The sequence below is a fragment of the Gorilla gorilla genome, chromosome 1 (assembly GCF_029281585.2).
Source record: "Gorilla gorilla gorilla isolate KB3781 chromosome 1, NHGRI_mGorGor1-v2.1_pri, whole genome shotgun sequence".
NCBI classification, from domain to species: domain Eukaryota; kingdom Metazoa; phylum Chordata; class Mammalia; order Primates; family Hominidae; genus Gorilla; species Gorilla gorilla.
In genome coordinates, this window is record NC_073224.2 from 242,901,109 (window position 1) to 242,921,179 (window position 20,071).

Here is a 20,071-nt window from a genome sequence, read left to right on the forward strand (position 1 = left end):
TAGATATTTCCATGTTCATACAGATAGTGCTGTAGATATTTCCATGTTCATACAGATAGCAGTGTAGCTATTTCCATGTTCATACAGATAGCGGTGTAGATATGTCCATGTTCATACAGATAGCGGTGCTTATATTTCCATGTTTATACAGGTAGCGGTGTAGATATTTCCATGTTCATACAGATAGCGGTGTAGATATTTCCATGTTTATAGAGATAGCGGTGTAGATATTTCCATGTTCATCCAGATGGCTGTGTAGATATATCCATGTTCATACAGATGGCGGTGAAGATATTTCCATGTTCATACAGATGGCTGTGTAGATATTTCCATGTTCATACAGATAGCGGTGTAGTTATTTCCATGTTCATACAGATAGCGGTGTAGTTATTTCCATGTTCAAACAGATAGCGGTGTAGGTATTTCCATGTTTATACAGATAGCCGTGCTTATATTTCCATGTTTATACAGGTAGCGGTGTAGATATTTCCATGTTTATACAGATAGCGGTGTAGATATTTCCATGTTTATACAGATAGCGGTGTAGATATTGCCATGTTTATACAGCTAGCGGTGTAGATATTTCCAGGTTTATACAGATAGAGCTGTAGATATCTCCATCTTAATACGGATGGCGGTGTAGATATTTATATGTTCATACAGATGGCGGTGCAGATATTTCCATGTTCATACAGATGGCGGTGTAGCTATTTCCATGTTCATACAGATAGCGGTGTAGCTATATCCATGTTCATGCAGATAGCGGTGTAGATATTTCCATGTTCATCCATATGGCTGTGTAGATATGTCCATGTTCATACAGATGGCGGTGAAGATATTTCCATGTTCATACAGATAGCGGTGTAGATATTTCCATGTTCATACAGATAGTGGTGTAGATATTTCATTTTCATACAGATAGCCCTGTAGCTATTTCCATGTTCATGCAGATAGCGGTGTAGATATTTCCATGTTCATCCATATGGCTGTGTAGATATATCCATGTTCATACAGATGGCGGTGAAGATATTTCCATGTTCATACAGATAGCGGTGTAGATATTTCCATGTTCATACAGATAGCGGTGCAGATATTTTCATGTTCATACAGATAGTGGTGTAGATATTTCCATGTTCATACAGACGGCTGTGTAGATATTTCCATGTTCATACAGAGAGCGATGTAGTTATTTCCATGTGCAAAGAGATAGCTGTGTAGATATTTCCATGTATATGCAGATAGCAGTGTAGATATTTCCATTTTCATGCAGATAGCGGTTTAGATATTTCCATGTTCAAACATATAGCGGTGTAGATATTTCCATGTTCATACAGATAGCGGAGTAGATATTTCCATGTTTATACAGATAGCGGTGAAGATGTATGCATGTTTACACAGAAAGCGGTGTAGATATTTCCATGTTCATACAGATAGCGGTGTAGATATTTCCATGTTCATCCAGATGGCTGTGTAGATATATCCATGTTCATAGAGATAGCGGTGTAGATATTTCCATGTTCATACAGATAGAGGTGTAGATATTTCCATGTTCATACAGATAGCGGTGTAGCTATTTCCATGTTCATACAGATAGCGGTGTAGATATTTCCATGTTCGTACAGATAGCGGTGTAGATATTTCCATGTTCATACAGATAGCGGTGCTGATATTTCCATGTTTATACAGGTAGCGGTGCAGATATTTCCATGTTTATACAGATAGCGGTGTAGATATTTCCAGGTTTATACAGATAGCGGTGTAGATATCTCCATCTTAATACAGATGGCGGTGTAGTTATTTATATGTTCATACAGATGGCCGTGCAGATATTTCCATGTTCATAAAGATAGAGGTGTAGATATTTCCATGTTCATACAGATAGGGCGGCTGATATTTCCATGTTCATACAGATAGCGGTGCTGATATTTCCATGTTTATACTGGTAGCGTTGTAGATATTTCCATGTTTATACAGATAGCGGTGTAGACATTTCCATGTTTATACAGATAGCGGTGTAGATATTTCCATGTTTATACAGATAGCGGTGTAGATATCTCTATCTTAATACAGATGGCGGTATAGATATTTATATGTTCATACAGATGGCCATGCAGATATTTCCATGTTCATACAGATAGTGGTGTAGATATTTCCATATTCATACAGATAGCGGTGTAGCTATTTCCATGTTCATACAGATAGCGGTGTAGATATTTCCATGTTTGTACAGATAGCGGTGTAGATATTTCCATGTTCATACAGATAGCGGTGCTGATATTTCCATGTTTATACAGGTAGTGGTGTGGATATTTCCTTGTTTATACAGATAGCGGTGTAGATATTTCCGTTTTTATACAGATAGCGGTGTAGATATTTCCAAGTTTATACAGATAGCGGTGTAGATATCTCCACCTTAATACAGTTGGTGTTGTAGATATTTATATGTCCATACAGATTGCGGTGCAGATATTTCCATGTTCATACAGATGGCGGTGTAGCTATTTCCATGTTCCTATAGATAGCGGTGTAGCTATTTCAATGTTCATGCAGATAGCGGTGTAGATATTTCCATGTTCATCCATATGGCTGTGTAGATTTATCCATGTTCATACAGATAGCGGTGAAGATATTTCCATGTTCATACAGATAGCAGTATAGATATTTCCATGTTCATCCAGATGGCTGTGTAGATATATCCATGTTCATACAGATGGCGGTGAAGATATTTCCATACTCATACAGATAGCAGTGCAGATATTTCCATGTTCATACAGATAGTGGTGAAGATATTTCCACGTTCATACAGATAGAGGGGCTGATATTTCCATGTTAATACATATAGCGGTGCTGATATTTCCATGTTTATACAGGTAGCGGTGTAGATATTTCCATGTTTATAAAGATAGCGGTGTAGATATTTCCATGTTTATGCAGATAGCGGTGTAGATATTTCCATGTTTATACAGATAGCGGTGTAGATATTTCCATGTTCATCCAGATGGCTGTGTAGATATATCCATGTTCATACAGATAACGGTGTAGATATTTCGATGTTCATACAGATAGTGCTGTAGATATTTCCATGTTCATACAGATAGCGGTGCAGCTATTTCCATGTTCATACAGATAGCGGTGTAGATATTTCCATGTTCGTACAGATAGCGGTGTAGATATTTCCATGTTCATACAGATAGCGGTGCTTATATTTCCATGTTTATACAGATAGCGGTGTAGATATTTCCATGTTTATACAGATAGCGGTGTAGATATTTCCATGTTTATAGAGATAGCGGTGTAGATATTTCCAAGTTTATACAGATAGCGGTGTAGATATCTCCATCTTAATACAGATTGCGGTGTAGATATTTATATGTTCAGACAGATGGCGGTGCAGAAATTTCCATGTTCATACAGATGGCGGTGTTGATATTTCCATGTTTATAGAGATAGTGGTGTAGTTATTTCCATGTGTAAAGAGATAGCTTTGTAGATATTTCCATGTATATGCAGATAGCTGTGTAGCTATATCCATGTTCATGCAGATAGCGGTGTAGATATTTCTATGTTCATCCATATGGCTTTGTAGATATATCCATGTTCAAACAGATAGCGGTGTAGATATTTCCATGTTCATACAGAGAGCGGTGCTTATATTTCCATGTTTATACAGGTAGTGGTGTAGATATTTCCATGTTCATACAGATAGCGGTGTAGATATTTCCATGTTTATACAGATAGCGGTGTAGATATTTCCATGTTCATCCAGATGGCTGTGTAGATATATCCATGTTCATACAGATGGCGGTGAAAATATTTCCATGTTCATACAGATAGCGGTGTAGATATTTCCATGTTCATACAGATAGTGGTGTAGCTATTTCCATGTTCATACAGATAGCGGTGTAGCTATTTCCATGTTCATACAGATAGCGGTGTAGATATGTCCATGTTCATACAGATAGCGGTGCTTATATTTCCAAGTTTATACAGTCAGCGGTGTGGATATTTCCATGTTTATACAGACAGCGGTGTGGATATTTCCATGTTTATGCAGATAGCGGTGTAGATATTTCCAGGTTTATACAGATAGCGGTGTAGATATCTCCATCTTAATACGGATGGCGGTGTAGATATTCATATGTTCATACAGATGGTGGTGCAGATATTTCCATGTTCATACAGATGGCGGTGTAGCTATTTCCATGTTCATACAGATAGTGGTGTAGCTATATCCATGTTCATGCAGATAGCGGTGTAGATATTTCCATGTTCATCCATAAGGCTGTGTAGATATATCCATGTTCATACAGATAGCGGTGTAGATATTTCCATGTTCATACAGATAGTGCTGTAGATATTTCCATGTTCATACAGATAGCAGTGTAGCTATTTCCATGTTCATACAGATAGCGGTGTAGATATGTCCATGTTCATACAGATAGCGGTGCTTATATTTCCATGTTTATACAGGTAGCGGTGTAGATATTTCCATGTTCATACAGATAGCGGTGTAGATATTTCCATGTTTATAGAGATAGCGGTGTAGATATTTCCATGTTCATCCAGATGGCTGTGTAGATATATCCATGTTCATACAGATGGCGGTGAAGATATTTCCATGTTCATACAGATGGCTGTGTAGATATTTCCATGTTCATACAGATAGCGGTGTAGTTATTTCCATGTTCATACAGATAGCGGTGTAGTTATTTCCATGTTCAAACAGATAGTGGTGTAGGTATTTCCATGTTTATACAGATAGCCGTGCTTATATTTCCATGTTTATACAGGTAGCGGTGTAGATATTTCCATGTTTATACAGATAGCGGTGTAGATATTTCCATGTTTATACAGATAGCGGTGTAGATATTGCCATGTTTATACAGCTAGCGGTGTAGATATTTCCAGGTTTATACAGATAGAGCTGTAGATATCTCCATCTTAATACGGATGGCGGTGTAGATATTTATATGTTCATACAGATGGCGGTGCAGATATTTCCATGTTCATACAGATGGTGGTGTAGCTATTTCCATGTTCATACAGATAGCGGTGTAGCTATATCCATGTTCATGCAGATAGCGGTGTAGATATTTCCATGTTCATCCATATGGCTGTGTAGATATGTCCATGTTCATACAGATGGCGGTGAAGATATTTCCATGTTCATACAGATAGCGGTGTAGATATTTCCATGTTCATACAGATAGTGGTGTAGATATTTCATTTTCATACAGATAGCCCTGTAGCTATTTCCATGTTCATGCAGATAGCGGTGTAGATATTTCCATGTTCATCCATATGGCTGTGTAGATATATCCATGTTCATACAGATGGCGGTGAAGATATTTCCATGTTCATACAGATAGCGGTGTAGATATTTCCATGTTCATACAGATAGCGGTGCAGATATTTTCATGTTCATACAGATAGTGGTGTAGATATTTCCATGTTCATACAGACGGCTGTGTAGATATTTCCATGTTCATACAGAGAGCGATGTAGTTATTTCCATGTGCAAAGAGATAGCTGTGTAGATATTTCCATGTATATGCAGATAGCAGTGTAGATATTTCCATTTTCATGCAGATAGCGGTTTAGATATTTCCATGTTCAAACATATAGCGGTGTAGATATTTCCATGTTCATACAGATAGCGGAGTAGATATTTCCATGTTTATACAGATAGCGGTGAAGATGTATGCATGTTTACACAGAAAGCGGTGTAGATATTTCCATGTTCATACAGATAGCGGTGTAGATATTTCCATGTTCATCCAGATGGCTGTGTAGATATATCCATGTTCATAGAGATAGCGGTGTAGATATTTCCATGTTCATACAGATAGAGGTGTAGATATTTCCATGTTCATACAGATAGCGGTGTAGCTATTTCCATGTTCATACAGATAGCGGTGTAGATATTTCCATGTTCGTACAGATAGCGGTGTAGATATTTCCATGTTCATACAGATAGCGGTGCTGATATTTCCATGTTTATACAGGTAGCGGTGCAGATATTTCCATGTTTATACAGATAGCGGTGTAGATATTTCCAGGTTTATACAGATAGCGGTGTAGATATCTCCATCTTAATACAGATGGCGGTGTAGTTATTTATATGTTCATACAGATGGCCGTGCAGATATTTCCATGTTCATAAAGATAGAGGTGTAGATATTTCCATGTTCATACAGATAGGGCGGCTGATATTTCCATGTTCATACAGATAGCGGTGCTGATATTTCCATGTTTATACAGGTAGCGTTGTAGATATTTCCATGTTTATACAGATAGCGGTGTAGACATTTCCATGTTTATACAGATAGCGGTGTAGATATTTCCATGTTTATACAGATAGCGGTGTAGATATCTCTATCTTAATACAGATGGCGGTATAGATATTTATATGTTCATACAGATGGCCATGCAGATATTTCCATGTTCATACAGATGGCGGTGTAGATATATCCATGTTCATACAGATAGCAGTGTAGTTATTTCCATGTGTAAAGAGATAGCTGTGTAGATATTTCCATGTATATGCAGATAGCTGTGTAGATATTTCCATTTTTAAGCAGATAGCGGTGTAGATATTTCCATGTTCATCCAGATGGCTGTGTAGATATATCCATGTTCATACAGATAGCGGTGTAGATATTTCCACGTCCATACAGATAGTGCTGAAGATATTTCCATGTTCATACAGATAGCGGTGCAGCTATTTCCATGTTCATACAGATAGCGGTGTAGATATTTCCATGTTCGTACAGATAGCGGTGTAGATATTTCAATGTTCATACAGATAGCGGTGCTTATATTTCCATGTTTATACAGATAGCGGTGTAGATATTTCCATGTTTATACTGATAGCGGTGTAGATATTTATATGTTCATACAGATGGCGGTGCAGATATTTCCATGTTCATACAGATGGCGGTGTAGATATTTCCATGTTTATAGAGATAGTGGTGTAGTTATTTCCATGTGTAAAGAGATAGCTTTGTAGATATTTCCATGTATATGCAGATAGCTGTGTAGATATTTCCATTTTCATGCAGATAGCGGTGTAGATAATTCCATGTTCAAACAGATAGCGGTGTAGATATTTCCATGTTCATACAGATAGTGGTGTAGATATTTCAATGTTCATACAGAGAGCAGTGTAGCTATTTCCATGTTCATACAGATAGCGGTGTAGATATTTCCATGTTCATCCAGATGGCTGTGTAGATATATCCATGTTCATAGAGATGGAGGTGAAGATATTTCCATGTTCATACAGATAGCGGTGTAGATATTTCCATGTTCATACAGATAGTGGTGTAGATATTTCCATGTTCATACAGATAGAGGGGCTGATATTTCCATGTTCATACAGATAGCGGTGCTGATATTTCCATGTTCATACAGGTAGCGGTGTAGATATTTCCAAGTTTATACAGATAGCGGTGTAGACATTTCCATGTTTATACAGATAGCAGTGAAGATGTTTGCATGTTTACACAGATAGTGGTGTAGATATTTCCATGTTCATACAGATAGCGGTGTAGATATTTCCATGTTCATCCAGATGGCTGTGTAAATATATCCATGTTCATACAGATGGTGGTGAAGATATTTCCATGTTCGTACAGATAGCGGTGTAGATATTTCCATGTTCATACAGATATTGGTGTAGATATTTCCATGTTCATACAGTTAGTAGTGTAGCTATTTCCATGTTCATGCAGATAGCGGTGTAGATATTTCCATGTTCATCCAGATGGCTGTGTAGATATATCCATGTTCATACAGATGGCGGTGAAGATACTTCCATGTTCATACAGATAGCGGTGTAGTTATTTCCATGTTTATACAGATAGTGGTGTAGATATTTCCATGTTCATACAGATAGCGGTGTAGCTATTTCCATGTTCATACAGATAGTGGTGTAGATATTTCCATGTTCATACAGATAGCGGTGTAGATATTTCCATGTTCATGCAGATAGCGGTGTAGATATTTCCATGTTCATCCAGATGGCTGTGTAGATATATCCATGTTCATACAGATGGCGGTGAAGTTACATCCATGTTCATACAGATAGCGGTGTAGATATTTCCATGTTTATACAGATAGTGGTGTAGATATTTCCATGTTCATACAGATAGCGGTGTAGCTATTTCCATGTTCATACAGGTAGTGGTGTAGATATTTCCATGTTCATACAGATAGCGGTGCTGATATTTCCATGTTTATACAGGTAGCGGTGTAGATATTTCCAAGTTTATACAGATAGCGGTGTAGACATTTCCATGTTTATACAGATAGCGGTGTAGATATTTCCATGTTTATACAGATAGAGGTGTAGATATCTCCATCTTAATACAGATGGCGGTGTAGATATTTATATGTTCATACAGATGGCCGTGCAGATATTTCCATGTTCATACAGATGGCGGTGTAGATATTTCCATGTTCATACCGATAGCGGGGTAGTTATTTCCATGTGTAAAGAGATAGCTGTGTAGATATTTCCATGTATATGCAGATAGCTGTGTAGATATTTCCATTTTCAGGCAGATAGCGGTTTAGATATTTCCATGTTCAAACAGATAGCGGTGTAGATATTTCCATGTTCATACAGATAGCGGTGTAAATATATCCATGTTTATACAGATAGCTGTGAAGGTGTATGCATGTTTACACAGATAGCGGTGTAGATATTTCCATGTTCATACAGATAGCGGTGTAGATATTTCCATGTTCATCCTGATGGCTGTGTAGATATATCCATGTTCATACAGATAGCAGTGTAGATATTTCCATGTTCATACAGATAGTGCTGTAGATATTTCCATGTTCATACAGATAGCGGTGCAGCTATTTCCATGTTCATACAGATAGCGGTGTAGATATTTCCATGTTCGTACAGATAGCGGTGTAGATATTTCCATGTTCATACAGATAGCGGTGCTTATATTTCCATGTTTATACAGGTAGCGTTGTGGATATTTCCATGTTTATACAGATAGCGGTGTAGATATTTCCATGTTTATAGAGATAGCGGTGTAGATATTTCCAAGTTTATACAGATAGCGGTGTAGATATCTCCAACTTAATACAGATGGCGGTGTAGAAATTTATATGTTCATACAGATGGCGTTGCAGATATTTCCATGTTCATACAGGTGGCGGTGTAGATATTTCCATGTTTATAGAGATAGTTGTGTAGTTATTTCCATTTGTAAAGTGATAGCTTTTTAGATATTTCCATGTATATGCAGATAGCTGTGTAGATATTTCCATTTTCATGCAGATAGCGGTGTAAATATTTCCATGTTCAAACAGATAGCGGTGTAGGTATTTCCATGTTCATACAGATAGCGGTGTAGATATTTCCATGTTTATACAGATAGCAGTGAAGATGTTTGCATGTTTACACAGATAGTGGTGTAGATATTTCCATGTTCATACAGATAGCGGTGTAGATATTTCCATGTTCATCCAGATGGCTGTGTAGATATATCCATGTTCATACAGATGGTGGTGAAGATATTTCCATGTTCGTACAGATAGCGGTGTAGATATTTCCATGTTCATACAGATATTGGTGTAGATATTTCCATGTTCATACAGTTAGTAGTGTAGCTATTTCCATGTTCATGCAGATAGCGGTGTAGATATTTCCATGTTCATCCAGATGGCTGTGTAGATATATCCATGTTCATACAGATGGCGGTGAAGATACTTCCATGTTCATACAGATAGCGGTGTAGATATTTCCATGTTTATACAGATAGTGGTGTAGATATTTCCATGTTCATACAGATAGCGGTGTAGCTATTTCCATGTTCATACAGATAGTGGTGTAGATATTTCCATGTTCATACAGATAGCGGTGTAGATATTTCCATGTTCATGCAGATAGCGGTGTAGATATTTCCATGTTCATCCAGATGGCTGTGTAGATATATCCATGTTCATACAGATGGCGGTGAAGATACATCCATGTTCATACAGATAGCGGTGTAGATATTTCCATGTTCATACAGATAGTGGTGTAGATATTTCCATGTTCATACAGATAGCGGTGTAGCTATTTCCATGTTCATACAGTTAGTGGTGTAGATATTTCCATGTTCATACAGATAGCGGTGTAGATATTTCCATGCTTATACAGATAGCGGTGTAGATATCTCCATCTTAATACAGATGGCGGTGTAGGTATTTATATGTTCATACAGATGGCGGTGCAGATATTTCCATGTTCATACAGATGGCGGTGTAGATATTTCCATGTTCATACAGAGAGCGGTGTAGATATTTTCATGTGTAAAGAGATAGCGGTGTAGATATTTCCATGTATATGCAGATAGCTGTGTAGATATTTCCATTTTCATACAGATATCGGTTTATATATTTCCATGTTCAAACAGATAGCGGTGTAGATATTTCCATGTTCATACAGATAGCGGTGTAGATATTTCCATGTTTATACAGATAGCGGTGAAGATGTATGCATGTTTACACAGATAGCGGTGTAGCTCTTTCCATGTTCATACAGATAGTGGTGTAGATATTTCCATGTTCATACAGATAGCGGTGTAGCTATTTCCATGTTCATACAGATAGCGGTGTAGGTATTTTCATGTTCATACAGATAGCGGTGCTGATATTTCCATGTTCATCCATATGGCTGTGTAGATTTATCCATGTTCGTACAGATGGCGGTGAAGATATTTCCATGTTCATACAGATAGCAGTATAGATATTTCCATGTTCATCCAGATGGCTGTGTAGATATATCCATGTTCATACAGATGGCAGTGAAGATATTTCCATACTCATACAGATAGCAGTGTAGATATTTCCATGTTCATACAGATAGTGGTGTAGATATTTCCATGTTCATACAGATAGAGGGGCTGATATTTCCATGTTCATACAGATAGCGGTGCTGATATTTCCATGTTTATACAGGTAGCGGTGTAGATGTTTCCATGTTTATAAAGATAGCGGTGTAGATATTTCCATGTTTATACAGATAGCGGTGTAGATATTTCCATGCTTATACAGATAGCAGTGTAGATATCTCCATCTTAATACAGATGGTGGTGTAGATATTTATATGTTCATACAGATGGCCGTGCAGATATTTCAATGTTCATACAGATGGCGGTGTAGATATATCCATGTTCATACAGATAGCGGTGTAGTTATTACCATGTGTAAAGAGATATCTGTGTAGATATTTCCATGTATATGCAAATAGCTGTGTAGATATTTCCATTTTCAAGCAGATAGCGGTGTAGATATTTCTATGTTCATCCAGATGGCTGTGTAGATATATCCATGTTCATACAGATAGCGGTGTAGATATTTCCATGTCCATTCAGATAGTGCTGTAGATATTTCCATGTTCATACAGATAGCAGTGCAGCTATTTCCATGTTCATACAGATAGCGGTGTAGATATTTCCATGTTCGTACAGATAGCGGAGTAGATATTTCCATGTTCATACAGATAGCGGGGCTGATATTTCCATGTTCATACAGTTAGCGGTGCTGTTATTTCCATGTTTATACAGGTAGCGGTGTAGATATTTCCATGTTTATACAGATAGCTGTGTAGATATCTCCATCTTAATACAGATGGCAGTGTAGATATTTATATGTTCATACAGATGGCCGTGCAGATATTTCCATGTTCATACAGATGGCGGTGTAGATATTTCCATGTTCATACAGATAGCGGTGTAGTTATTTCCATGTGCAAAGAGATAGCTATGTAGATATTTCCTGTGTATGCAGATAGCTGTGTAGATATTTCCATTTTCATGCAGATAGCGGTTTAGATATTTCCATGTTCAAACAGATAGCTGTGTAGATATTTCCATGTTCATACAGATAGCGGTGTAGATATTTCCATGTTTATACAGATAGTGGTGAAGATGTATGCATGTTTACACAGATAGCGGTGTAGATATTTCCATGTTCATACAGATAGCGGTGTAGATATTTCCATATTCATCCAGAAGGCTGTGTAGATATATCCATGTTCATACAGATAGCGGTGTAGATATTTCCATGTTCATACAGATAGCGGTGCTTATATTTACATGTTTATAGAGATAGCGGTGTAGATATTTCCATGTTTATACAGATAGCGGTGTAGATATTTATATGTTAATACAGATGGCGGTGCAGATATTTCCATGTTCATACAGATGGCGGTGTAGATATTTCCATGTTTATAGAGATAGCGGTGTAGTTATTTCCATGTGGAAAGGGATAGCTGTGTAGATATTTCCATGTATATGCAGATACCTGTTTAGATATTTCCATTTTCAGGTAGATAGCGGTTTAGGTATTTCCATGTTCAAACAGATAGCGGTGTAGATATTTCCATGTTCATACAGATAGCGGTGTAGATATTTCCATGTTCATCCTGATGGCTGTGTAGATATATCCATGTTCATACAGATAGCGGTGTAGATATTTCCATGTTCATACAGATAGTGCTGTAGATATTTCCATGTTCATACAGATAGCGGTGCAGCTATTTCCATGTTCATACAGATAGCGGTGTAGATATTTCCATGTTCGTACAGATAGCGGTGTAGATATTTCCATGTTCATGCAGATAGCGGTGATTATATTTCCATGTTTATACAGGTAGCGGTGTGGATATTTCCATGTTTATACAGATAGCGGTGTAGATATTTCCATGTTTATACAGATAGCGGTGTAGATATTTCCAAGTTTATACAGATAGCGCTGTAGATATCTCCATCTTAATACAGATGGCGGTGTAGATATTTATATGTTCATACAGATGGCGGTGCAGATATTTCCATGTTCATACAGATGGCGGTGTAGATATTTCCATGTTTATAGAGATAGTGGTGTAGTTATTTCCATGTGTAAAGAGATAGCTTTGTAGATATTTCCATGTATATGCAGATAGCTGTGTAGATATTTCCATTTTCATGCAGATAGCGGTGTAAATATTTCCATGTTCAAACAGATAGCGGTGTAGATATTTCCATGTTCATACAGATAGCGGTGTAGATATTTCCATGTTTATACAGATAGCGGTGAAGATTTTTGCATGTTTACACAGATAGCGGTGTAGATATTTCCATGTTCATACAGATAGCGGTGTAGATATTTCCATGTTCACCCAGATGGCTGTGTAGATATATCCATGTACATACAGATGGTGGTGAAGATATTTCCATGTTCGTACAGATAGCGGTGTAGATATTTCCATGTTCATACAGATATTGGTGTAGATATTTCCATGTTCATACAGATAGCGGTGTAGCTATTTCCATGTTCATGCAGATAGCTGTGTAGATATTTCCAAGTTCATCCAGATGGCTGTGTAGATATATCCATGTTCATACAGATGGCGGTGAAGATACTTCCATGTTCATACAGATAGCGGTGTAGATATTTCCATGTTTATACAGATAGTGGTGTAGATATTTTCATGTTCATACAGATAGCGGTGTAGATATTTCCATGTTCATACAGATAGCGGTGTAGATATTTCCATGTTCATCCAGATGGCTGTGTAGACATATCCATGTTCATACAGATGGCGGTGAAGATAATTCCATGTTCATACAGATAGTTGTGTAGATATTTCCATGTTCATACAGATAGTGGTGTAGATATTTCCATGTTCATACAGATAGAGGGGCTGATATTTCCATGTTCATTCAGATAGCGGTGCTGATATTTCCATGTTTATACAGGTACCGGTGTACATATTTCCATGTTCATACAGATAGCGGTGTAGATATTTCCATGTTTATACAGATAGCGGTATAGATATCTCCATCTTAATACAGATGGCGGTGTAGTAATTTATATGTTCATACAGATGGCGGTGCAGATATTTCCATGTTCATACAGATGGTTGTGGAGATATTTCCATGTTCATACAGAGAGCGGTGTAGATATTTCCATGTGTAAAGAGATAGCGGTGTAGATATTTCCATGAATATGCAGATAGCTGTGTAGATATTTCCATTTTCATGCAGATATCGGTTGAGATATTTCCATGTTCAAACAGATAGCGGTGTAGATATTTCCATGTTCATACAGATAGCGGTGTAAATATTTGCATGTTTATACAGATAACGGTGAAGAAGTATGCATGTTTACACAGATAGCGGTGTAGCTCTTTCCATGTTCATACAGATAGTGGTGTAGATATTTCCATATTCATACAGATAGCGGTGTAGCTATTTCCATGTTCATACAGATAGCGGTGTAGATATTTCCATGTTCGTACAGATAGCGGTGTAGATATTTCCATGTTCATACAGATAGCGGTGCTGATATTTCCATGTTTATACAGGTAGTGGTGTGGATATTTCCTTGTTTATACAGATAGCGGTGTAGATATTTCCGTTTTTATACAGATAGCGGTGTAGATATTTCCAAGTTTATACAGATAGCGGTGTAGATATCTCCACCTTAATACAGTTGGTGTTGTAGATATTTATATGTCCATACAGATTGCGGTGCAGATATTTCCATGTTCATACAGATGGCGGTGTAGCTATTTCCATGTTCCTATAGATAGCGGTGTAGCTATTTCAATGTTCATGCAGATAGCGGTGTAGATATTTCCATGTTCATCCATATGGCTGTGTAGATTTATCCATGTTCATACAGATAGCGGTGAAGATATTTCCATGTTCATACAGATAGCAGTATAGATATTTCCATGTTCATCCAGATGGCTGTGTAGATATATCCATGTTCATACAGATGGCGGTGAAGATATTTCCATACTCATACAGATAGCAGTGCAGATATTTCCATGTTCATACAGATAGTGGTGAAGATATTTCCACGTTCATACAGATAGAGGGGCTGATATTTCCATGTTAATACATATAGCGGTGCTGATATTTCCATGTTTATACAGGTAGCGGTGTAGATATTTCCATGTTTATAAAGATAGCGGTGTAGATATTTCCATGTTTATGCAGATAGCGGTGTAGATATTTCCATGTTTATACAGATAGCGGTGTAGATATTTCCATGTTCATCCAGATGGCTGTGTAGATATATCCATGTTCATACAGATAACGGTGTAGATATTTCGATGTTCATACAGATAGTGCTGTAGATATTTCCATGTTCATACAGATAGCGGTGCAGCTATTTCCATGTTCATACAGATAGCGGTGTAGATATTTCCATGTTCGTACAGATAGCGGTGTAGATATTTCCATGTTCATACAGATAGCGGTGCTTATATTTCCATGTTTATACAGATAGCGGTGTAGATATTTCCATGTTTATACAGATAGCGGTGTAGATATTTCCATGTTTATAGAGATAGCGGTATAGATATTTCCAAGTTTATACAGATAGCGGTGTAGATATCTCCATCTTAATACAGATTGCGGTGTAGATATTTATATGTTCAGACAGATGGCGGTGCAGAAATTTCCATGTTCATACAGATGGCGGTGTTGATATTTCCATGTTTATAGAGATAGTGGTGTAGTTATTTCCATGTGTAAAGAGATAGCTTTGTAGATATTTCCATGTATATGCAGATAGCTGTGTAGCTATATCCATGTTCATGCAGATAGCGGTGTAGATATTTCTATGTTCATCCATATGGCTGTGTAGATATATCCATGTTCAAACAGATAGCGGTGTAGATATTTCCATGTTCATACAGAGAGCGGTGCTTATATTTCCATGTTTATACAGGTAGTGGTGTAGATATTTCCATGTTCATACAGATAGCGGTGTAGATATTTCCATGTTTATACAGATAGCGGTGTAGATATTTCCATGTTCATCCAGATGGCTGTGTAGATATATCCATGTTCATACAGATGGCGGTGAAAATATTTCCATGTTCATACAGATAGCGGTGTAGATATTTCCATGTTCATACAGATAGTGGTGTAGCTATTTCCATGTTCATACAGATAGCGGTGTAGCTATTTCCATGTTCATACAGATAGCGGTGTAGATATGTCCATATTCATACAGATAGCGGTGCTTATATTTCCAAGTTTATACAGTCAGCGGTGTGGATATTTCCATGTTTATACAGACAGCGGTGTGGATATTTCCATGTTTATGCAGATAGCGGTGTAGATATTTCCAGGTTTATACAGATAGCGGTGTAGATATCTCCATCTTAATACGGATGGCGGTGTAGATATTCATATGTTCATACAGATGTTGGTGCAGATATTTCCATGTTCATACAGATGGCGGTGTAGCTATTTCCATGTTCATACAGATAGTGGTGTAGCTATATCCATGTTCATGCAGATAGCGGTGTAGATATTTCCATGTTCATCCATAAGGCTGTGTAGATATATCCATGTTCATACAGATAGCGGTGTAGATATTTCCATGTTCATACAGATAGTGCTGTAGATATTTCCATGTTCATACAGATAGCAGTGTAGCTATTTCCATGTTCATACAGATAGCGGTGTAGATATGTCCATGTTCATACAGATAGCGGTGCTTATATTTCTATGTTTATACAGGTAGCGGTGTAGATATTTCCATGTTCATACAGATAGCGGTGTAGATATTTCCATGTTTATAGAGATAGCGGTGTAGATATTTCCATGTTCATCCAGATGGCTGTGTAGATATATCCATGTTCATACAGATGGCGGTGAAGATATTTCCATGTTCATACAGATGGCTGTGTAGATATTTCCATGTTCATACAGATAGCGGTGTAGTTATTTCCATGTTCATACAGATAGCGGTGTAGTTATTTCCATGTTCAAACAGATAGCGGTGTAGATATTTCCATGTTTATACAGATAGCCGTGCTTATATTTCCATGTTTATACAGGTAGCGGTGTAGATATTTCCATGTTTATACAGATAGCGGTGTAGATATTTCCATGTTTATACAGATAGCGGTGTAGATATTGCCATGTTTATACAGCTAGCGGTGTAGATATTTCCAGGTTTATACAGATAGAGGTGTAGATATCTCCATCTTAATACGGATGGCGGTGTAGATATTTATAGGTTCATACAGATGGCGGTGCAGATATTTCCATGTTCATACAGATGGCGGTGTAGCTATTTCCATGTTCATACAGATAGCGGTGTAGCTATATCCATGTTCATGCAGATAGCGGTGTAGATATTTCCATGTTCATCCATATGGCTGTGTAGATATGTCCATGTTCATACAGATGGCGGTGAAGATATTTCCATGTTCATACAGATAGCGGTGTAGATATTTCCATGTTCATACAGATAGTGGTGTAGATATTTCATTTTCATACAGATAGCCCTGTAGCTATTTCCATGTTCATGCAGATAGCGGTGTAGATATTTCCATGTTCATCCATATGGCTGTGTAGATATATCCATGTTCATACAGATGGCGGTGAAGATATTTCCATGTTCATACAGATAGCGGTGTAGATATTTCCATGTTCATACAGATAGCGGTGCAGATATTTTCATGTTCATACAGATAGTGGTGTAGATATTTCCATGTTCATACAGACGGCTGTGTAGATATTTCCATGTTCATACAGAGAGCGATGTAGTTATTTCCATGTGCAAAGAGATAGCTGTGTAGATATTTCCATGTATATGCAGATAGCAGTGTAGATATTTCCATTTTCATGCAGATAGCGGTTTAGATATTTCCATGTTCAAACATATAGCGGTGTAGATATTTCCATGTTCATACAGATAGCGGAGTAGATATTTCCATGTTTATACAGATAGCGGTGAAGATGTATGCATGTTTACACAGAAAGCGGTGTAGATATTTCCATGTTCATACAGATAGCGGTGTAGATATTTCCATGTTCATCCAGATGGCTGTGTAGATATATCCATGTTCATAGAGATAGCGGTGTAGATATTTCCATGTTCATACAGATAGAGGTGTAGATATTTCCATGTTCATACAGATAGCGGTGTAGCTATTTCCATGTTCATACAGATAGCGGTGTAGATATTTCCATGTTCGTACAGATAGCGGTGTAGATATTTCCATGTTCATACAGATAGCGGTGCTGATATTTCCATGTTTATACAGGTAGCGGTGCAGATATTTCCATGTTTATACAGATAGCGGTATAGATATTTCCATGTTTATAGAGATAGCGGTGTAGATATTTCCAGGTTTATACGGATAGCCGTGTAGATATCTCCATCTTAATACAGATGGCGGTGTAGTTATTTATATGTTCATACAGATGGCCGTGCAGATATTTCCATGTTCATAAAGATAGCGGTGTAGATATTTCCATGTTCATACAGATAGGGCGGCTGATATTTCCATGTTCATAGAGATAGCGGTGCTGATATTTCCATGTTTATACAGGTAGCGTTGTAGATATTTCCATGTTTATACAGATAGCGGTGTAGACATTTCCATGTTTATACAGATAGCGGTGTAGATATTTCCATGTTTATACAGATAGCGGTGTAGATATCTCTATCTTAATACAGATGGCGGTATAGATATTTATATGTTCATACAGATGGCCATGCAGATATTTCCATGTTCATACAGATGGCGGTGTAGATATATCCATGTTCATACAGATAGCAGTGTAGTTATTTCCATGTGTAAAGAGATAGCTGTGTAGATATTTCCATGTATATGCAGATAGCTGTGTAGATATTTCCATTTTTAAGCAGATAGCGGTGTAGATATTTCCATGTTCATCCAGATGGCTGTGTAGATATATCCATGTTCATACAGATAGCGGTGTAGATATTTCCACGTCCATACAGATAGTGCTGAAGATATTTCCATGTTCATACAGATAGCGGTGCAGCTATTTGCATGTTCATACAGATAGCGGTGTAGATATTTCCATGTTCGTACAGATAGCGGTGTAGATATTTCAATGTTCATACAGATAGCGGTGCTTATATTTCCATGTTTATACAGATAGCGGTGTAGATATTTCCATGTTTATACTGATAGCGGTGTAGATATTTATATGTTCATACAGATGGCGGTGCAGATATTTCCATGTTCATACAGATGGCGGTGTAGATATTTCCATGTTTATAGAGATAGTGGTGTAGTTATTTCCATGTGTAAAGAGATAGCTTTGTAGATATTTCCATGTATATGCAGATAGCTGTGTAGATATTTCCATTTTCATGCAGATAGCGGTGTAGATAATTCCATGTTCAAACAGATAGCGGTGTAGATATTTCCATGTTCATACAGATAGTGGTGTAGATATTTCAATGTTCATACAGAGAGCAGTGTAGCTATTTCCATGTTCATACAGATAGCGGTGTAGATATTTCCATGTTCATCCAGATGGCTGTGTAGATATATCCATGTTCATAGAGATGGAGGTGAAGATATTTCCATGTTCATACAGATAGCGGTGTAGATATTTCCATGTTCATACAGATAGTGGTGTAGATATTTCCATGTTCATACAGATAGAGGGGCTGATATTTCCATGTTCATACAGATAGCGGTGCTGATATTTCCATGTTCATACAGGTAGCGGTGTAGATATTTCCAAGTTTATACAGATAGCGGTGTAGACATTTCCATGTTTATACAGATAGCAGTGAAGATGTTTGCATGTTTACACAGATAGTGGTGTAGATATTTCCATGTTCATACAGATAGCGGTGTAGATATTTCCATGTTCATCCAGATGGCTGTGTAAATATATCCATGTTCATACAGATGGTGGTGAAGATATTTCCATGTTCGTACAGATAGCGGTGTAGATATTTCCATGTTCATACAGATATTGGTGTAGATATTTCCATGTTCATACAGTTAGTAGTGTAGCTATTTCCATGTTCATGCAGATAGCGGTGTAGATATTTCCATGTTCATCCAGATGGCTGTGTAGATATATCCATGTTCATACAGATGGCGGTGAAGATACTTCCATGTTCATACAGATAGCGGTGTAGATATTTCCATGTTTATACAGATAGTGGTGTAGATATTTCCATGTTCATACATATAGCGGTGTAGCTATTTCCATGTTCATACAGATAGTGGTGTAGATATTTCCATGTTCATACAGATAGCGGTGTAGATATTTCC